The sequence below is a fragment of the Giraffa tippelskirchi genome, chromosome Y (assembly GCF_054371585.1).
Source record: "Giraffa tippelskirchi isolate mGirTip1 chromosome Y, T2T-mGirTip1v1.2.pri, whole genome shotgun sequence".
Lineage (NCBI taxonomy): Eukaryota > Metazoa > Chordata > Mammalia > Artiodactyla > Giraffidae > Giraffa > Giraffa tippelskirchi.
The window spans coordinates 11,060,394-11,080,733 of NC_137290.1; the positions used below are offsets into that span (position 1 = coordinate 11,060,394).

Here is a 20,340-nt window from a genome sequence, read left to right on the forward strand (position 1 = left end):
TGAATCTATAGATTGCTTTGGGTGGTATACTCCTTTTCACCATATTGATTCTTCTGATCCATGAACACAGTATATTTCGCCATCTATTTGTGTCCTGTTTGATTTCTTTCATCAGTGCTTTATACTTTTCCATATGTCGGTCTTTTGTTTCTTTAGGTAGATTGAGGTTTTTAAAGGCATATGCCACCCATCTCCATGCACGGCTCTGCAACAAAACATATCTCGGCTTTAAATTCTAATGTTTCGGTATTGCTTGGGCCAAGGATGTTGGGTACAGGGGTGTTAGGTTACAGTAACACCTTATCTCTCAAGTCTATGGAGGTTAACAGACTCTCTTGAGAGAATGCCTCATTTCAAAACCACATGCAGTCATAAAAATATGAGCAGTTTTTTCTTCTGTGTAAGGCACGTTAGCAGACATTGAGAGCTCCCGCAGTTACCGGGTGAATTTAGGACAAAGTGTGACAAAGTTTGTCATCTGGTCTTCCTTGAGGACTCCTTATTATTTTGAAAACGTTGTCATGAACTGATTTGCTAGGATACATATATAGAGTATATCTTTTATCTTTTCCATCGTTCAGCAATTTGCTTCTTATGTGTGTGTCATATTATGGTTTAATACTTACTCAAAAATAGAATGTTTTCCTTCCCTTGTGTCTTTGAGGAGAGGATTTCTAGATTGGTTATAAATTCTGAATTTTGTCTTCATCTGTATTACCCCTGGACAATCCGTTTTTCTTAACCAGTTGTTTTCTGTGTTGTGGAGACCTACTTCGTAGGTTGAACTCTGGGAGACAGATACGGCAGTACCAAGTGGAAAGAACAAAAATCCATATCATGGAATAAACTGTATTCTCTCAAAGTGTGTATGTTGAAGCTCTAACTCTCTGTATTTTATATGTAGTCGTACTGCATAAATTATAATTTCTTTCTGACCCTTTCTGGAAATAGGGCCTCTATATAGGTGGTTGGGTTAATACGACTGGTACTGTATAAGAAAAGGAGATCAGTCACAAACAACACAGAGACATCACTATGTGAAGACAAAGGCAAACAATGGCCAGTCTCAATCCAAAAGAGACGCCGGAAGAAGACAAATCTGCTGACCCTTTGATTACTGACTCGATCCCCAGGAGTTTGAGAAAACATTTATTGAAGCTGCCTGGTGTGGGGCACTTTGTTATGGCAGTCAGTTCCAGAAGAGGTGTCCTTTTCTTACATGTGTTTTCAGGGAATGGAAAATGGCTAAGAACTCTCTTTCCCATCAACTGAAAATCCTTAAAGATTCCTAATGCTCCCTAAGAGCTTTCAGTGCCTCTTTAGAGACTCAGCTGGGCTAGAACGTATTCTTATTTCATGGGTCAAGTTGGCCTATGAAATATCAGAATGAGCATAATCCACAGGAGGTGGTAGAAGAAGATACGCACATCAGGAAGGCAGTCTGTCCTCGTGAAAAAGATACAGTCCTCTCCTTTTATCCTTCCCATACATCTCTTTCTAAATCCTAGGTGGCAAATGGTAGTGCCCAAGGCATTGTTGCCTGTCGCTTTAGTGAAATCACATTGTTGTGATGTCATGGTCACCATGCCTCCTTAAACCTCCCCTCACCAAGACAGTAGGCTTCAGCAGCCATGAGGCAGCCTAGAGGATCACTACTGCTACTGCTGCTAAGTCGCTTCAGTCGTGTCCGACTCTGTGTGACCCCATAGACCGCAGCCCACCAAACTCCGCCATCCCTGGGATTCCCCAGGCAAGAATACTGGAGTGGGTTGCCATTTCCTTCTCCAGTGCATGAAGGGGAAAAGTGAAAGTGAAGTTGCTCAGTCGTGTCCGACTCTCAGCGACCCCGTGGACTGTAGCCTACCAGGCTCCTCCGTCCGTGGGATTTTCCAGGCAAGAGTACTGGCACAAGGCCACCCAAACTGTTGGAGCCGCCTGGGCCTGTCCCCCACACAGTTGGCCAGGTGGGCTTGCTGGTGTCATCTTCTCCATGGCAGAGTCTATTGTCTGTGGCCGCCACTCTTCTCTCCAGTCCTCTGGATTCCTGGGACCCCCAAAGAGGTCACCATTCTAGCTTCCAAACTACATATCTGGAAAAAAAAAAAAAAAAGCAAAAACAAAACAGGAATACAATCTAGTCCAGACTGAAGGGCCCCAACCCATGGAGAGGTGCATGGTCCTCAACCCCAACAAGGGCCTCTATGAGCAGCAAAACCACAGCTCCACACAAGCTCACCATTAACACCTGCAGCCATGCCAGGGGCATGTCCCCAGTATTGACAAAGAGTATAGACTTCAAGCCCTCTACCAGCTCGAGAAACTCTGCTAGCAAGACCTCTCCACCGTCCACCTTAGCCACGCCCGAAAGACTCTCTACTGCAGCACATCAGGCCCAAGGCATACTCAACTGAGAATAATTGGAGGTCACACTACAGGTAGAGTAGGCCTTGGAGAAGACGGACACTCAAAGTGAAGCCATATAGAAGCCTTTAGTGCCAGTTTTGGAGAGAAAATGCTGATCTCCCAGATGATCAGGTCAATAGGATTCAAATCACTACTAACACTCAGCCTAGCTAAAATGAAGTGCAGGTTCCCTCTATGGAACTTAATAAATTTCACTGCAGGCCTGTCTGCAACCTCTAATTTCCATTCCTCAAAGGTTTTCGGTCAGTCAGCAGGCAGCCCAAAATGTGGACGGTAAATGGGGACTCGTGGAAGACAGTGAGGACTGCAAGAACAGAGAATCTTTCCCAGGCCAAGGACAGAGAATGCTACAGGTTGGTGATATGATGGAGGGAGTTGGAAAGGAGAACGAAGGGGAGATCTGTGAGCTACAAGCTGGCTTTTTGAGGTGGTGGGAGCTGCTTCAGACATGCCTGCAGGCCTTGGGGACGTATTTCCAAATTTAATAAAGAAATGTGGTCGCTGGCCTCAGTGAGCTTTTACAATCTTAATGCCTCAGCATACTGCTGCTGCTAAGTCGCTTCAGTCGTGTCTGACTCTGTGCGACCCCACAGACGGCAGCCGACCAGGCTCCCCAGTCCCTGAGTCTCCAGGCAAGAGCACCGGAGTGGGTTGCCATTACCTTCTCCAATGAATGAAAGTGAAAAGTGAAAGGGAAGTCGCTCAGTCGTGCCCAACTCTTGGCGACCCCCACCATGCTCCGTCCATGGGATTTTCCAGGCAAGAGTACTGGAGTGGGTTGCCGTTGCCTACGCACTAGACTAGACTACATGCAGTGTCACCACTTAGAAATTCAGCAGATATTTGGGGGGTTGTGTGGAACTTGCTGGAGACTTGCTGTATCAGACTTGTTCCAACACTTAGAATACTTAATAGAGCTGGAGCCAGGACTCAGCTATAGTGGACTGTTCTCGTAAGCATTATTCAGTTCAGTTCAGTTGAGTCACTCAGTCGTGTCCGACTCCTTGTGACCCCGTGGACACCAAGCTTCCTTATTCATCACCAGCTCCCCCCGGCTTGCTCAGACTCATGTGCGTTGAGTCAGTGATGCCATCCAACCATCTTATCCTCTCTCATCCCCTTCTCCTCCTGCCTTCAGGCTTTCCCAGGGTTAGCGTCTTTTCCAGTGAGCCAGTTCTTCGCATCAGGTAGCCAACAGTTGGAGCTTCAGCATCAGTCTTCCAATGAACATTCAGGACTGATTTTCTTTAGGACTGCCTGGCTGATCTTGCATTCCTGGGGACTCTCAAGAGTCTTCTCCAACACCACAGTTCAGAAACATCAATTCTTTGGCACTCAGCTTTCTTTATGGTCCGGTTCTCACGTCCGTCCATGACTATGTGAAAAGCCATAGCTTTGACTGGATGGGCCTTTGTCAGTAGTTTAATGTCTCTGTTTTTTAATATGCTGTCTAGCTGTGTTATAGGTTTTCTTCCAAGGAGCAAGGGTGTTTGAATCCCATGGCTGCATTCAGCATCTGGAGTGATGTTGGAGTTGAGGAAAGTAAAACGTGTCCGTGTTTCCACTGTTTACCTTTCTATTCACCCTGAAGTGATGAGACCGGTTGCCATGATCTTAGTGTTTTGAATGTTGAGTTCTAAGCCAGATTTTTCACTGCCCACTGTCACTCTCGTCAGGCCAGACTCTTCAGTTCCACCTCGCTTTCTGCCAAAGGGTAGTGTCATCTGCATATCTGAGGTTAGCGATATTTCTCCCGGCCATCTTGATTCCAGGTTGTGCTTCATCGAATCTGGCCTTTTGTATGATGTACTGTGCATATAACTTAAAAAATCAAAGTGGCACTATACAGACTTGACGTACTCCTTTCCCCCTATTCGGAACCAGTCCATTGTTCCACGCCCTATTCTAACTGTTGCTTCCTGAGCTGCATACAGATCTCTCAGGCGGCAGGTAAGGTGTTCTGGTATTAGCGTTTCCTTAAGAATTTTCCACAGCTTGGTGTGATTCACACAGGCCAAGGCTCTAGCGTACTCAGTGAAGCAGAAGTACGTGTTTTTCTGGAATTCTCGTGCTTTTTTGTGATCCATCGGATGTTGGCAATTTGCTCTCTGGTTCCTCTGCCTTTTCGAAGTCCCGCTTGAGCATCTGGAGGTTCTCGTTTCACTTACTGTTGAAGACTTGGAGACTTTGAGCCTTCCTTTGCCTGATGTGTGAGATGAGTGCAACTGTTGGTAGTCTGAACATTCTTTGACGTGGTGTTTCTTTGGGATAGGAATGAAAACTGGCCTTTTCCAGTACTGTGGCCACTGCTGAGTTTTCCAAATTTGCTGGCATATGGAGTACAGCACTCTCACAGCCTCATCATTTAGGATTTGAAATAGTTCAGCCGAAATTCCATCACCTGCACTAGCTTTGTTCATACTGGTGCTTCCTAAGGCCCAGTTGACTTGTCAGTCCAGGAAGTCTGGCTCCAGGTGAGTGAGCACACCATCGTGGTTATCTCGGTCATTGTCAGTAGTTCTTCTATGTATTCTTGCCACCTCTTCTTAGTATCTTCTGCTTCCGTTAGGTCCATACCATTTTTGTCCATGATTGTGCCCCTCTTTGCATGAAATATTCCCTTGGTATGTCTAATTTTCTTGAAGAGACCTCTAGTCTTTCTCAGTGTATTGTTTTCCTGTATTTCTTTGCACTGAATGCTTAAGAAGGCTATCTGCTGTCTCCTTGCCATGCTTTGGAACTCTGCATTCGGGTGGATACATCTTTCCTTTTCTCCAGTGCTTCTCACTTCCCTTCTTTGTTCAGCTATTTGAAAGGCCTTCTCAGACAACCTTTTGCCTCTTTGCAGTTCTTCTTGTGGATGGTTGTCATCACTGCCTCCTGGACAGCGTTACGAACTTAGTGACCTGGGGAGTTCATCTTCCAGCGTCCTATCTTTTGCCTTTTCATACTATTCATGAGGAGCCGGGAAAGGTCAGTTTTCATTCCAGTCCCAGAGAAAGGCAAGGCCAAAGAATGCTCAGACTACTGCACAATTGCACTCATCTCACACGCTAGAAGAGTAATGCTCAAAATTCTCCAAGTCAGGCTTCAGCAATAAGTGAACCGTGAACTTGCAGATGTTGAAGCTGGTTTTAGAAAAGTCAGAGGAGCCAGAGATCAAATTGCCAACATGCGTTGGATCATCGATAAAACAAGAGAGTTCGAGAAAAACACCTGTCTGCTTTGTTGAGTATGCCAAAGCCTTGGACTATGTGGATCACAAAGAACTGTGGAAAATTCTGAAAGAGATGGGTGTACCAGACCAGCCGACCTGCCTCTTGAGAAACCTGTATGCAGGTCAGGAAGCAGCTGTTAGAACTTGTCATGGAAAAACAGTCAAAGGCTTTGGCATAGTCAAGAAAGCAGAAATAGATGTTTTTCTTGACCTGTCTTGCTGTTTGGATGATACAACGGATGTTGGCAATTTGATCTCTGGTTCCTCTGCCTTTTCTAAAACCAGCTTCAACATCTGGAAGTTCATGGTTCACGTATTGCTGAAGCCTGGCTTGGAGAATTTTGAGCATTACTTTACTAGCGTGTGAGATGAGTGCAATTGTGCAGTAGTTTGAACTTTCTTTGGCATTGCCTTTCTTTGGGATTGGCGTGAAAACTGACTTTTTCCAGTCCTGTGGCCACTGCAGAGTTTTTCCGAATTTGCTGGCATATTGAGTGCAGCACTTTCACAGCATCATCTCCCAAGATTTGAAATAGCTCCACTGGAATTCCATCACCTCCACTACCTTTGTTCGTAGTGATGCTTCCTAAGGCCCACTTATTCCACCTTCCAGGATGTCTGGCTCTAGGTGAGTGATCACACCATTGTGATTATCTGGGTCGTGAAGATCTTTTTTGTACAGTTCTTCTGTGTATTCTTGCCACCTCTTCTTACTATCTTCTGCTTCTGTTAGGTCCCTACCATTTCTGTCCTTTATGGAGCCCATCTTTGCATGAAATGTTCCCTTGGTATCTCTAATTTTCTTGAAGAGGTCTCTAGCCTTTCCCATTCTGTTGTTTTCCTCCATGTCTTTGCATTGATCACTGAGGAAAGCTTTCTTATCTCTCCTTGCTATTCTTTGGAGCTCTGCATTCACATGGGTATATCTTTCCTTTTCTCCTTTGCTTTTGACTTCCCTTCTTTTCGCAGCTGTTTTTAAGGCCTCCTCAGACAGCCATTTTGTTGTTTTGCATTTCTTTCCATGGGGATGGTCTTCATCGCTGTCTCCTGTACAATGTCACGAACCTCCATCCATAGTTCATCAGGCAGTCTGTCTGTCAGATCTAGTCCCTTAAATCTATTTCTCACTTCCACTGTATAGTTATAAGGGATTTGATTTAGGTCATACCTGAATGATTTCTTGTTTTCTCCATTGTCTTCAATTTCAGTCTGAATTTGGCAATAAGGAGTTCATGATCTGAGCCACAGTCAGCTCCCAGTCTGTGGATTAGATGAGCAATTGGATCAGATTAGCAGTTGCCAAACTCTAAGCTTTAACCTTTTCTGCCTCAGAGGATAGTGTATGCAATAGATAACGATTTCAGCTGTTGGAGCTGAATTATGGAATGAATGTGGGCCTGCAAGGTCTGTCTTCCATTTTTTTTTTCCTTTTCCTGCAAGCTTCGTAATCAAGACATCTCCCTGGAACCTCTCAACTCTTTCATATATAGATATTTTCAATACCAACCACTTGGCTATTTTGCTCCTTAGAAGCCTTCTTATTCGTACGTATCTAATCCTGTGCACATCACTTTGTAATAGGGCATGCAGTTTAGAGGTTGACCTTACTGCCCGGATTGGGCTTCTCTGGTAGCTCAGTTGGTACAGAATCCGCCTGCAATGCAGGAGACCCCGGTTCAATTCCTGGATGAGGAAGATCCGCTGGAGAAGGGATAGGTTACCCACACCAGTATTCCGGCCTAAAGGATTCCATGGGCGGCTGAGTCCGTGGAGTCGCAAAGACTCAGACACACCTGAGCAGCTTTCACTTTGACTTTAGAACCTGGATTACTAGTAGCAGCCATTAAAGGAACCATTCGATAGGATAATTGGACCCCGGACCTTGGACTTTGAGTATGGCGGCTAGTCAGTGGAATACATGCATGGTATTCTCATTGTACTTGATGTGCACGGCTCAGACAGTAAGATACCTGCCTGCAACGTGGGAGACCCAGGTTCAGTGCCTTTGTCAAGATCCGCTGACAAAGGAACTGTCTACCCATTCCGGTATTCTTGGCTGGAAAATTTCACGGACGGAGGAGCCTGGTGGGGTCCAGTCCATGGGGTCGCCAAGATCGGACACCATTGAGCAACTGACACTTTCCAACTCCTATAATATATGGGTGTGGGTTGCTTCATGGCAAATTTTAGTGGCCCAAGGGTCAGAGGTAACCTCGGATACAGGCATACAATAAGTAGGAAGACCAGTGGTAAAAACGAGAGGCAGTGTGGTCTGCTGGGAAGACCGCACCAGACTATACCTATTATAGTGCACCACTCAGGTCCCTTTCACTAGGCACCCCTCAACTCCATATATCCTGGCCACTAATCTTTGTGAAAGGTTCCCTGTTCTGGAAAATTGCCTTTGGTCACATGAAAGCCTCCTCATCCAAGAGGTGAAAATCCCACATCTATGGGTGAAATTTTGACTGAGTGACATGGAAGCAAATGCCTTAATACAAAGTGAGATAAAGCCTGGTGCAACTTGGTCTCTGCTTGACCTTAGATTTTGTTTTCCCTCTGCTATATCTTGCTTCCCTCATTCCATTTCTCCTGGAAAACCCTCACCATTGAGTCCTGTGAGTAGCAAACATGGGCTCTGCTTTTAGGGAATCTGATGGAAAACATTCCCACCACAGAATAGCAACTACCACTCGCCAAGAAAAGGAAAGGGAAAAATATTCATACTCTAGCCTCAGTTTCTCTTAAGGTAAAATGCCACTCTCTGCTGCTATTTGCTATCCTTTGTGCAGACCTCTGAGATTACATTGTTTGCTGTTTCGTTTTTTTTTTTTTTTCTTTTTTTTTTCCTTTTTGATGTTCCTTGGCCACATAAGTCATGGAAAGGTATGCTTTTCTTAGAAGCTGATGATGTTTTTTTTAGCTGATCTTTGGATGGACACCCAAAGTTGGTGGTTTTAACTTGTAAACAATATACTTCATTTTTTCAAGGGCTAGGATCTTAATAATCTGTCTTCAAGTCCAGAGTTTATTAAGATTTGTAAGTTTAAACATGTTTCTTATTGATTCCATTATTTAGGTTGAATGTTTCAAATACAGACCTCTACCCCAGAAGAGAATCAAATAAAATCGCAAGTGAAATAGACTTGGGAGACGATCGTCTATTCCAGTTAGAGAAGACAATCTATCAAAGTGCATTGAGCAGGTCAATCTAAAATAGTAATCTAATAACAATCTGTAAAGTCAGAAAACTCTGCACGAGGAACTTAAAATAAGATTTCGTAGGCATGAGGTGGCCAAAGTATTGGAGTTTCAGCTTCAACATCAGTCCTACACCACCACCACCAAGAGTCCCTCTTCTCGACAGTATTTGGTATTGTCCAACGTCTTAATTTTTGACAGTTGAATGAGTATAAAGTCATACTTTGTCATTTTGAAATGCATTTTTTTATTATAAGATTGGCCATCTCTGCATATTTATGAGCTGTTTGTGTTTTGTGGATGAGTCACTGAGGCTTAACCTATCCACACTCACAGAGCTTGTAAGAGAGAACCAGAACGTAAACCCAACTGTCTCTTTTTCCTGGGATTGGGGTATACTGCTCAGCTTTTATTTGCATTTTTCTCTCTTTATTAAGGAACTTAAAAGGATCTTTCTCCTCCCACACAGATCTCTAGAAATTCGCAGCAGGAGCTGTCTTAGAAATATTCCCACTTCTCTCAGACTTCAAGACAAAAGAAAGATATACTTATTTTTTCTCTTTCTTTTTCATGTTTTAAATTATGAAACTATGATAACACATTTGCAGGAGGCTTGGAGAGTTCAGAACAAAGTTACATATAGTTCCACTATGTGGTGGTTGGTGGTTTAGTCGCTAAGTCAAGTCCAGTTCTTGTGACTGCATGGACTGTAGCCTGCCAGGCTCCTCTGTCCATGGGATTCTCCAGGCAAGAATACTGGAGTGGGTTGCCATTTCCTTCTCCAGGGGTCTTCCCGACCCAGGAATCAAACCCAAGTCCCCTGCATTGCAGGGAGCTTCTTTACCAACTGAGCTATGAGGGAGCTATGGGGGAAGTTCTACTATAAATTAGAATTATTTTTAAGTAGATAAATTACAATTTTTAGTTGGACTTCCAATATCAAACTCAAAAAATTAATGGAATGAATAAAGGTAGAAGTCTATAGTAGATCTGAAAAGCAGTATGAACCAATTGGACATAACTTCAGATTTATATAGTTTTCACACAACAAGAGAATCCAAATTGTGTTCAAGTTCCCATGGACTATAAACTAGGAGACCCTGGAACATATCCAGGAACATAAAGTGCAAAAGTTTCATGGCCTGAAGGTATTGAAATCATATACACTCTGTTCTCCTATCACTGTGGAATTATGATAGAAGTTAATAGCAAAAGATATTGGAAAATAACCCACATATTTTCAAGTGCAGTGTGACGTTTCCCAAGAAAGATTTTTGACTTAGCCATTGAAAGCCTCTATAAAGTTAGAAGACTGAAAGAAACAAGAGGGTGATTGCAGAGAAGAAAACATTTTAATGAGAAAGACTTAAAGGAAAGAAACCCTTGTAGGTCCCTGAAACCTTTGGATTAGAGTCTTTCTGCTTGTCTGAAGGTGTGCTTCATGGTCAGTCCCCTCTTATCAGATACCTTTCCCCCTCTTTGGGATAATTCCGGATTTCAATCATTTAGGAGTATATCTGGTATTTCAGGAATTGGTGACTTTCGAGGATGTGGCTGTGGACTTCAGTCCAGAGGAATTACCCTTACCTCAGTGCTTCTCAGAGGAAGCTCTACCGGAAGGTGATGCTGGAAAATTACAGGAACCTGGTCTCCCTCGGTAAGCCATGATGACCAAAATTGTTTCCAGACATTGGCATATGTCCCTAGTGGCAGAATCTTTGGAAACAGGCTTTATTTTTCTTGTGTGTAAATTTGCACTTGCCTGTTATCTCAGAGCCTTTAGAAACCAGGCTGGGAGTTCCTGAGGGTACAGGACAGAATCCCCAAGTTATAAGTCTCCTTCTTCAACAGGGTACCAGTTCCCTAAACCTGACATTATCTCACAGCTGGAAGAGGAGGGGTCACATGCTAGGGAGGAAGACGGGAGTGCAGTGACATGTCAAGGTGAGCCGTGAGACCGGGATCTTGGGGAGACAACCCTGGTCAGTGAGCAGGGGCTGGGAGCTGGTCCTCAGAGCCCACTCAGCTTAGGCAGAGGGCCGGTAGGTGCTTTCACCTTAGGGGCTCGTGTGGTCACGCCACATCATGCTCACTCAGTACTTCTTTTATCTCCTCTCTGAAGCTCATCTCTTCCTCTCCTGCTCAGCTCCAGGGAGGCCAGTTTCTGTATCCTCTAATGTTCAAGCCCCTGCATTCATTTGTGCCTTTCCCCTGACAGCTAGAAATCAGAGGTCTTTCCTCTGTCACTGAGACAAGCAAAAACCTTGGTGTGATACCACTGCTCTTTCCAGCCCTCAGGGAGTTGACGTTACAAAGCACACATCAGGTTCTTACCACTCCCAAAAGAAAATCCAGACTTCTAGCAAAACATTTAAATCTGTCCCAGTCTGGTCCAAAAGTCACATCCAGCTTCATCTCTCATAGATACTCCTAGTAGAACCCTATATTGCTGCTCCCCAGGACTGTGTACTTCCATAGTCAGTGTCTGCTCAGAATAAGATTGCCGCCCATTTCACTGCTTGCTGAGCCCTAATGCCTTCCCCTGCCTGATCTTTTTCTGTTCCCAGATGAAATTCCCCAAACTCTCCTTTTGTACATTTATAGCCTGATTATAGAGTCTCTATACAGAGAGACTGTTCAGTCCAATGAACACCCAGGACTGATGTCCTTTAGGATGGACTGGTTGGATCTTCTTGCAGGCCAAGGGACTCTCAAGAGTCTTTTCCAACAGCACAGTTCAGAAGCATCAATTCTTCAGCACTCAGGTTTCTTCCCCCTGCAACTCTCGCATCCATATGTGACTACTGGAAAAACCATAGCCTTGACTAGATGGACCTTTGCTGGCAAAATAATGTCTCTGCTTTTAAATATGCTGTCTCGGTTGGTCATAAATTTCCTTGCAAGGAGTAAGTGCCTTTTAATTTCATGGTTGCAGACACCATCTGCAGTGATTTTGGAACCCCCCAAAATAACGTCTGACACTGTTTCCACTGTTTCCCCATCTATTTCCCATGAAGTGATGGGACCGGATGCCATGATCTTTGTTTTCTGAATGTTGAGCTTTAAGCCAACTTTTCCACTCTCCTCTTTCACTTTCATCAAGAAGCTCTTTAGTTCTTTTTCACGTTCTGCCATAAGGGTGGTGTCATCTGCATATGTGAGGTTATTGATATTTCTCCCAGAAATCTGGATTCCAGCTTGTACTTCATCCAGCCCGGCATTTCTCAGGATGTACTCTTATTAGATCTTAGGGATACTAATTTAAAAGAGACAACATAATAAATTGTGCAAAGCATAAAATATACACATACAATAAGAGTTGTACACAGTACAATGGAATATTAGCCATTAAAAAGAATGAAATAATGCCATTTGCAGCAACATGGATGGACCTAGAGATTGTCATAACGAGTGAAGTAAATCAGACAGAGAAGGAGAAATATCATATGGCATCCCTCATATGTGGAATCTAAAATGAAATATAAATGAAGTTACAACACAGAAAGACTCTCAGACTTAGAGAACAAACTTACGGTTTGTTCTTATGGATAAACTTATGGATAACCAACAAAGTCCTACTGTATAGCACAGGAAACGTTGCTCAATGTTCCCTGGCAGCCTGGATGGGAGGGGAATTTGGGGGAGAATGGATAAATATATACATATGGCTGAGTCCCTTCACTGTTTACCTGAAACTATCACAACATTGTTAACTGGCTATACCTCAATACAAACAAAAAGTTGTTTGTTTTTTTTTTAAGTTGTATAAAGGTATGGTGACTGAGTAAAATATTTGCATGGGAGCAAGAACCACAGGGGTAATACCATGTTCAGGGGGATGATTTTCCTTTTTATCTTAATAGTATTTTCTTTCAGCAAACGAAAATCAAGATTCAAATGTGCATAAATTGCTTTTATATGATTACATATTGTGACATCTTAATATGTATGAATATATAATCCCTTTATCTACTCTCGCTGCTCGGATTTTAACATAAGGAGATAGAAAACCACTTAAGACAATGTGACCTCCTACTTATGATCTCTTAAGAGGTGCTGCTAATAAATTGAACATGAAGTTTTTAACTTTTTATTTTCTATAGCCAGTTAACAATGCCGTGATAGTTTCAGGCAGACAGCAAAGGGACTCAGCCACAGATACACATGTGTCCGTTCTCCCCCAAACTCCCCTCACATCCAGGCTGCCACTGAACACTGAGCAGAGTTCCCTGTGCTCCACAACAGGTCCTTGTTGGTTCTCTGTTTTAAATACAGCCATGTGTACATGTCTGTCCCACGCTCCCTAACCATCCCTTCCCTGCATCCTTCCTCTCAGCAACCATATGTTGAACATACAGCTTTTTCACACTTGACTTCGTGTGGTGCCCCTGGCAGGCACCCTGGACAAGACACCCACACATAAGAAAATATTCGTGAGTTACCTTCAGCCTAGAAAATAAGAACAAGGGAGAAAAACAAGATCCAGAACAAGATATGAATTTCCAAGAAGTTGACGTGCACTTAAGGTATGTGTGTGACTTAGAGGTGGGAGTCTCCTGACCTCTGGATGTTTCATGTGGATTCTGAGAAAAATGTCTGCTTCTTTAATTAGATGGAAATGTACACAACAGAGAGCTTTGCATCAAGTCTGACATTTAGTGCATGACTCCCTGGGACCCTCCAAGCTGGGTTGTTGACCTATTTTTCCTCTGGACCCCAAGCTGTGTTAACTCCTCACTGACTTCTAATCCGGAATCAGCGATCCCTGTTGGGAACGTCCTTGTTGCTTCCCCCTATCTCCATTCCTCCCTCAACCACTGTTATTTCTTACTTTTTGGGTTGCTGTTGTTGTTCGTCACCGAGTCACGTCCACTTCTTTGCTATCCCACGGATGCAGCACGCCAGGCTTCCCTCTCCTTCGCCATCTCCCAAAGTTTGCTCACACCCATGTCCATTGAGTCGGTGATGCCATCCAAACATCTCATCCTCTGCCACCTCCTTCTTCTCTTGCCTTCAGTCTTTCCCAGCCTCAGGTCTTTCCCAAGGAGTCCGCTCTTCACATCAGGTGGCCATAGTATTGGAGCTTCAGCTGGAATGTCAGTCCTTCCAATCAATATTCAGAGTTGATTTCCTTTAGGATTGACTGCTTTGATCTCCTTGCAGTCTAAGGGACTGTCAAGAGTCGTCTAATAAAATTGAAGCCAACAGATATAAACTGCCTGTATGGATCTCAGACACCACTTTAATCATTTGACATGTGATTGGGTTCAGGATACCTCACCCCAAAATATGGCACCTGGCATATTGAAGGTGAAGCAGTTTGAGAAAACAGCGGAAGGAAGAGGTTCACTCTCTTCCCCTTCCCCCTTCTTCCATGAAACAAGCCATAATCCCATCATGGGAGAGGTACCCTGCCTATAGCAGGAGGAAAGGAGCATTCTTATCTCCAAAGGGTGAGGAACACTTCCAAGAGGAAGCCTAACACACAGGCCTTGCTAAGTTTCTGCCAGCTTATTACACTCACCTCTTATTCCTTAACCGATCATATTCTTCCACAACTGTCCCCACCTCATCAAACCTAGTTTGAAATACTCAGGTCTGTTTCTTTAGGTCTTCATTTCCTTAGGAAGGCTCCTGCGTCACTTAAAACATATTAAAATAAGTTGTAAGCTTGTCTCCAGTTAATGTGTCTTTGTTGATTCATTTTCAGACGCACCCAGCGACCCTCAGCACGTGGAAGAAAACATTATCCACCTCTACATATTTTAATCCTTACATTTAGTAACTTGCTGTCCTTTTAGTCTAGAAGGACAGACTGAGGCTCAGAGAGCTTGAATGACCTCCAAATTGCAGGTTTTCAGATACAATACATAGAAGGGCACTTCTGGGGAATCCCCCACACCAGGGGTTTGTGAGCTGCACGTGTATACCTAAAATGCCATCACCAAATCTCAGGTCATAGGTTTTCTCTTAAGTTCTCTTCCTGGAGTTTTCTAGTTTTGGTGTTGCATTTGGGTGTCTGATCCACTTTGAGTTAGTTTTTGTCACAGGTATAAGACCAGTGTCAAGAATATTAACCATTATGCCATCATCACCATAATCAACATCACAATGACTAAAATACTTATTGCACCTTTCACTATACTTTCCCTACGTATCTCGAGGCCCTGATAAATGTTCTTTAGTTAAATACAAATGGCTCCTCAACACAGGAAAACATATTCTACCTTGCTCCTGAAAAATTTCTCGACCCTAGTTTTGGAAAACCTGAAAAAGCATCCTATAACACTGAGAATGCAGGTTTGCTCACACAGGCTGGTGGGGGTCTGATAGGCAAGCGTCTATGGAAGGCAGCTTAGAAATCTCTGTCAAAATGACACACACATGTGCACTGTGGCTCAACAATTCCACTGCAGGGGATTTATCTTCCCAGAAGGTTTACACAGCAGCAGAACTGCTGAAGCTCATAGTTTTGCACAGAATACTGGTAGCAAAGGGCTGAAAACAACTCAGCCACCCAGTAGTCAGGGATGGGGTAAATAAATCAAGTCACAACAACAGTACAACAGAATTCAAACAGCTGTTCAGAAACAGTAGGCAAATTCTCTTTGTACTGATATGAAAAGGTCTCTGAGATAGGAAAAATTGAAGGCATAGAACAATGGGTACAGTCTGCCACCTTTTGTATAAAAAAGGTAGGAAACGAGACTATGAGTATTTTTGCAAACTAAAAATGTTTCTACTCTATTTGTACAGACATATAGTTACATATAATATGAATCTGCGTGGCATCATGATATACTTGTTATAGTTGGTCAGTCGTGTCTGACTCTTTGAGACCCCATGGACTCGACAGTCCATGAAATTCTCCAGGTATGAATACTGGAGTGGATAGGTGTTCCCGTCTCCAGGGGAGCTTCCCTACCCAGGGATCGAACCCAGGTCTGCCTGCGTTGAGGGTGGATTTTTCACCAGCTGAGTCACAAGGGAATCCCAAGAACATTGCAGTGGGTAGCCTATCCCTCCTGCAGCGGATCTTCCTGACCCAGGAATCGAACCAGACTCTCCGGCATCGCAGGCGGATTCTTTACCAACTGAGCTTCCAGGGAAGCCTTATATTGCCATCAAGGAAGTACTTATATTAGTTGAGTACACATTTTAAGCTACAGTATGTACCACACTGTGTCACATTATAGGTTGTGTTACATCGTCACACTTCTTATTTAGAAAATATATTTTATATTTTAAACTATTTATATCTATTACAGGTAAATATCTACCGAATTTATAGTATAGATATGTATAATACGTATCAATGATAACGACATATGTGTGTATAACGCACATATGTATATACGCATGTATCTCTATTTTCATATACACAAAGACACTGTGGAAGGACACTGAAAACATGTTCACGCTTTCATAATTATTCACAGTTGCATAATTATTCAGTTTAATAATCATACGTATTCAAATAATTGCACCGGTCACCTGAGTGTTCCGTGGTTTTATAGCATGAGAATTTCGTCGGTGGCACACACAAAGTGAGAAGGCTTTTCACTGCATACTGTTTATTTTGAAACCGTTTTAAACCACGTGCTAACCACTGCCAAAACTCGTAAAGCATCTAAAGGAAGTAGTCCTCCGGCCCCTCCCAGCCCTCTCTAGGCCGGGTGGTCCTCGCGGGCCCGCCCAGCGGAGCCGGCCAGAAGCGGCCTGCGTTTTCTGCGCGGCGCTTTCTGCACCGGCCGTCCCACAGGGCGCATGCGCAGACCGCTGGTAGCGCCTGCCTGGCGGGTTTGCTCTGCAAGAGCGAGGTGCAGAGGTTCCGTCAGGCGAGGGTGTCCGTCTGCGAGGTGAGCGCGCGGCGTCCAGGGCCCGGACGCGAGGGAGGGGCCCTGGGGGTGAGGGCCCGGCTCGCGGGCAGGGAGGTGCGGGCGTCCCCTCAGGGCCGCCGGGGCAGACGCTCCTCTTCGCGGGGAAGTCGACGGAAAGTGAGGCGCGAAGTAGCGGCCCTGAGGGGAAGGGGTGCGGGAGGCCGCGCGGGCCAAGTCAGCTCTGAGGAGGACGCGGCGGCCTCCCTGTTGCTCACGCCCCGGCTTCCTGCCAATGCTTCCCCGGCCGGAAGGCCTTCCACCCGCCCTCCTCCTCCCGCGTCGCACCTTCCTCCCCGCCCCAGGACCCCACAGACCCTCCCTTTTTATGGCCTCTCTGCTCTCACCCCCAAGAACGCGTTCCTTGGTCCCTGAGGACCCTCCCCGTCCTCTCGGACCGCTGCCCTCCCCTTCGAGGACCCCACGGGCCTTCCCTTTCAGACACACCTTTGGCCTCCTCAAGGACTCCCGCCCTAGAAAACCCTCCTTCCCCCTCGAGGACCCCTCCCTTCCCTTCCCGTCCCCCCTCCCCCCGTTTGGAGGATAAGTCTCTATACAGACTTATGAACATCCAGGTGGATAACGCTTTGCTCAGAATCAGCGTTTAATAAATGTTGAATTGAATGAGTAAAATGAGAGATTGGGAGCCAAGAAAAGAGTTGGAGTACTCTTGCTTTATTCTGAGTGAGAAGGTGTTGACCGGGGTACTCCAGTGTTTCCCCAATAGTCCTACAGAATTATGATAATAGGGGTTCTTTACAAAAAACAACACAAAAAAACAAAAAGTGTTGCCTAACAAGATCAGTTCAAGAAATGCTACCTCTTACATTTCCCCTCTTTGAGATCTGAGATGCTGGTTAAGGGATCGGAAGAGTCCTACAAGAGTGAAAGCTGACTTGCATCGTACGGTATCTCCTGGATTGACCTGATAATAGAATCCATTTATGGCCACAGTTATACTAGTTCCTACAAACAGCAATGATGTACCAAGCATGGTGTGAAAGTTGCAGCCAAACCCCAGTCCCCCGTCTTTCTCTGGTTTCCTTCTCATTCTCTTGTCAGTGCCTCTGGCATCTTTGTCAATGTTCAGTCCTCCTAGATGGTCTTTTCTGCCTCACCTTCACCTATCCTTGGTTGCTGTCTTCTGCATCCTTCTCCCACTCTCTCCTTACATCCCCAGACAACTCTCAAACCTCTGTACTAATTAATGTGTTTGTGATGTTCGGTCTCTTTCTTCTATTTCTACTATAATGATGTTTTTCTCTGAGTAAAAAATAGTAGAGGACCTTTTACATTTCTTTTAGGTTGTGAGGACCAATCTGAAACCAAAGATCTAACTCCAGAGCAAAGCCTGCCTGTAGAGACATCATCCTCGGGGGCAGGAATAAAGGATTTGGAGGCAGGTGACTCCTTGTGTGCCCACACGAGAGAGTCTTGTGCTGATGATCCACTGGAGTCACACCAGGTCAAGCCGGCACAAGTTTTGAGTCCCATAAAAATGAGTGACCCCAAGACCCTCGCTCAGGAAGGAAGCCACGAGGGTGATCAACTAGAGAAAAGCTCAGAACGTAAGAAAGCATCGGAGAGTCTGCTAGGAAAGGGTCCCCGGGAGCACAGTACTCTTGGAGTCTGCACCAGGTCCTGCCTGGCCCACAACTCGTTTTTCCTCCAAGAGAACAAACACTACAGATGTGAATTTTGTGGGAGAGACTTCAGTACCCGAGGAGGCTGGGAGAAGCACCAGCAAATCCACACGGGGAAGATGCCCTTTGTATGTAAACGGTGTGGAGAGGCCTTCTACCTCATGCCGCGCCTCAGCAGGCATCAGAAGACTCACTGGGATGGGAAGTCCTTGACCCAGCGTGCAGATGTCTACGGCCGCGTGAGCGTTCAGAGGCAGGACTGCCGTGAGCGTCTCGAATGCGGCAAAGCTTTCATCCAGGCTGTGCATCGTCTCCAGCATCTCAAAGCCCACGAAGCAGCAAGAGCCCTGCCATGTGAGTTACCCCGAGACAAGATGTATTTGATTGGATATAAGCGGCAGCACGACTACGTTGGAAAAAGAGCCCGTCAGTGTTGCGACTGTGGCAGAAGGTTGCGTCAAAGGTCGCACCTCATCCAGCACTACAGGATTCACGCTCAGGAGAGGCCTTACCAGTGCCAGCTGTGTGGGAAGTGTTTCAGCTGACCCTCCTGCCTCACTCAACATTACCAACTCCATTCTCAAGAGAAGCCCCTGGAGTGCCATTACTGTTGAAACACGTCCAGTCAGAATATTCTCAACCTCTTAGGCTTTCTCCTGGAGAGAGACCCTTGGAGTGCTCTGAATGAAAGAAGGTCTTGCACCAGCCCTCCCACCTTGTTAACAACTCGAAAACATGTCATGCTGTAGTCAGAAAACAGCAAGCGGTTGCAAGGGGATAGAACAGTCTTTTTGCAGACGGACAGTCAGCACGTGTGCCAGTCACTGAGGCAAAAAACCTCAGAGAGTATTTTTGGCAAAGAAGCCGATAGATTTTGTCCTTCTCTGGTGGTGTCCATAGAACAGAGAACCTCGATTTTGACATCCCGACAAAAAATGTGTGACTGGCAGGTGTGCTCCAGACAGGAACTCTGTTGCTTGAATTTTTACAGAAGTTTTGACATACAATATCTTTACCACATGGGATGCATCAGCAAAGGGCATCGTAAAAAAGTGTGTGAGGTGTACCTATGGTGATAATCCACAAAGCTTAAGTAATTGGCAATGTGCTTACATAGACGTTCATAATTTTGAAAACATTGCCATGTGTTTTATTTGATCTGTTAAGGAATGCTGCACTGCACCTGTGTTGAGGATATTTATTTCATATGTACAGATAGAGCAAACTTGAAACTCCAGGTTGTCATTTGATTTGACCTGGGTTGTAAGTGATGAGGCAAAAACTGAACCCCAGCTTGGTTTGGTTCGCTTGTTTGGTTTTTGAGAGTCCCTGAGATACTTATTTTAAATCTTGATGCTCAACCCAGGTTTGTTTTGTTCCTGCCACATTCTCTCTGAAGAAAAGTAACATCTGTACTGACCGAAGCCACCTTTCTTTTTAGTAATTTCAGTGTTATTTCATGTTAAATCAGATGGGACACTGGTGGAATTAGGGGGTCAAAGAGATTGTTAAAGTGAAGTTCTCATAGCCATTTCTCTTACAATTTAGGATTAGATGAATTTTGGGGACACTGATCAGGGAAGAATATTTTTGCTAAACACTTTCTTATAATTGGTCTTGTAGTTCGTAAATCTGCTGCTGATCAAGTAGAATTTTTAGTAGTTTTATATTTGAGGGCTTGGGGTTTTGTATTTTTGAAAAAAGAAGGAGTATTTGAAAACGGTTTCTGTTGTTGGACTCTGGCATCATCAGCACAGCCAGCTTCACCTAAAGTCCTATTTCTGTGCTGAGCAGACCTCACTCAAAAGTATGAGCCACGAATTGCACTAAAAATCTCTTTCATGCCATAGTGTTCTAATGTAAAGGTTTTGCATCACTGACTGGAATGATGGTCAGATGCAAACACACCTGGGAACCAGGTGACCTAGTGTCTCAGAATCTGACTCCTGGCCTGGCAGGGTGGGTTGTGTCTGTCGTT

At 44.7% G+C, this 20,340-nt stretch overlaps 1 pseudogene across 1 annotated transcript; it reads left to right on the forward strand.

Moving 5' to 3' along the window:
* The first annotated feature begins 2,688 nt into the window (after positions 1-2,688).
* On the forward strand, positions 2,689-18,976 carry LOC145537696 (zinc finger imprinted 2-like; annotated as a pseudogene). Its single transcript, XR_014076413.1, has 4 exons — positions 2,689-2,721; positions 10,306-10,499; positions 10,694-10,793; positions 18,148-18,976. The product of XR_014076413.1 is annotated as a zinc finger imprinted 2-like (transcript).
* Positions 18,977-20,340: the final 1,364 nt, after the last annotated feature.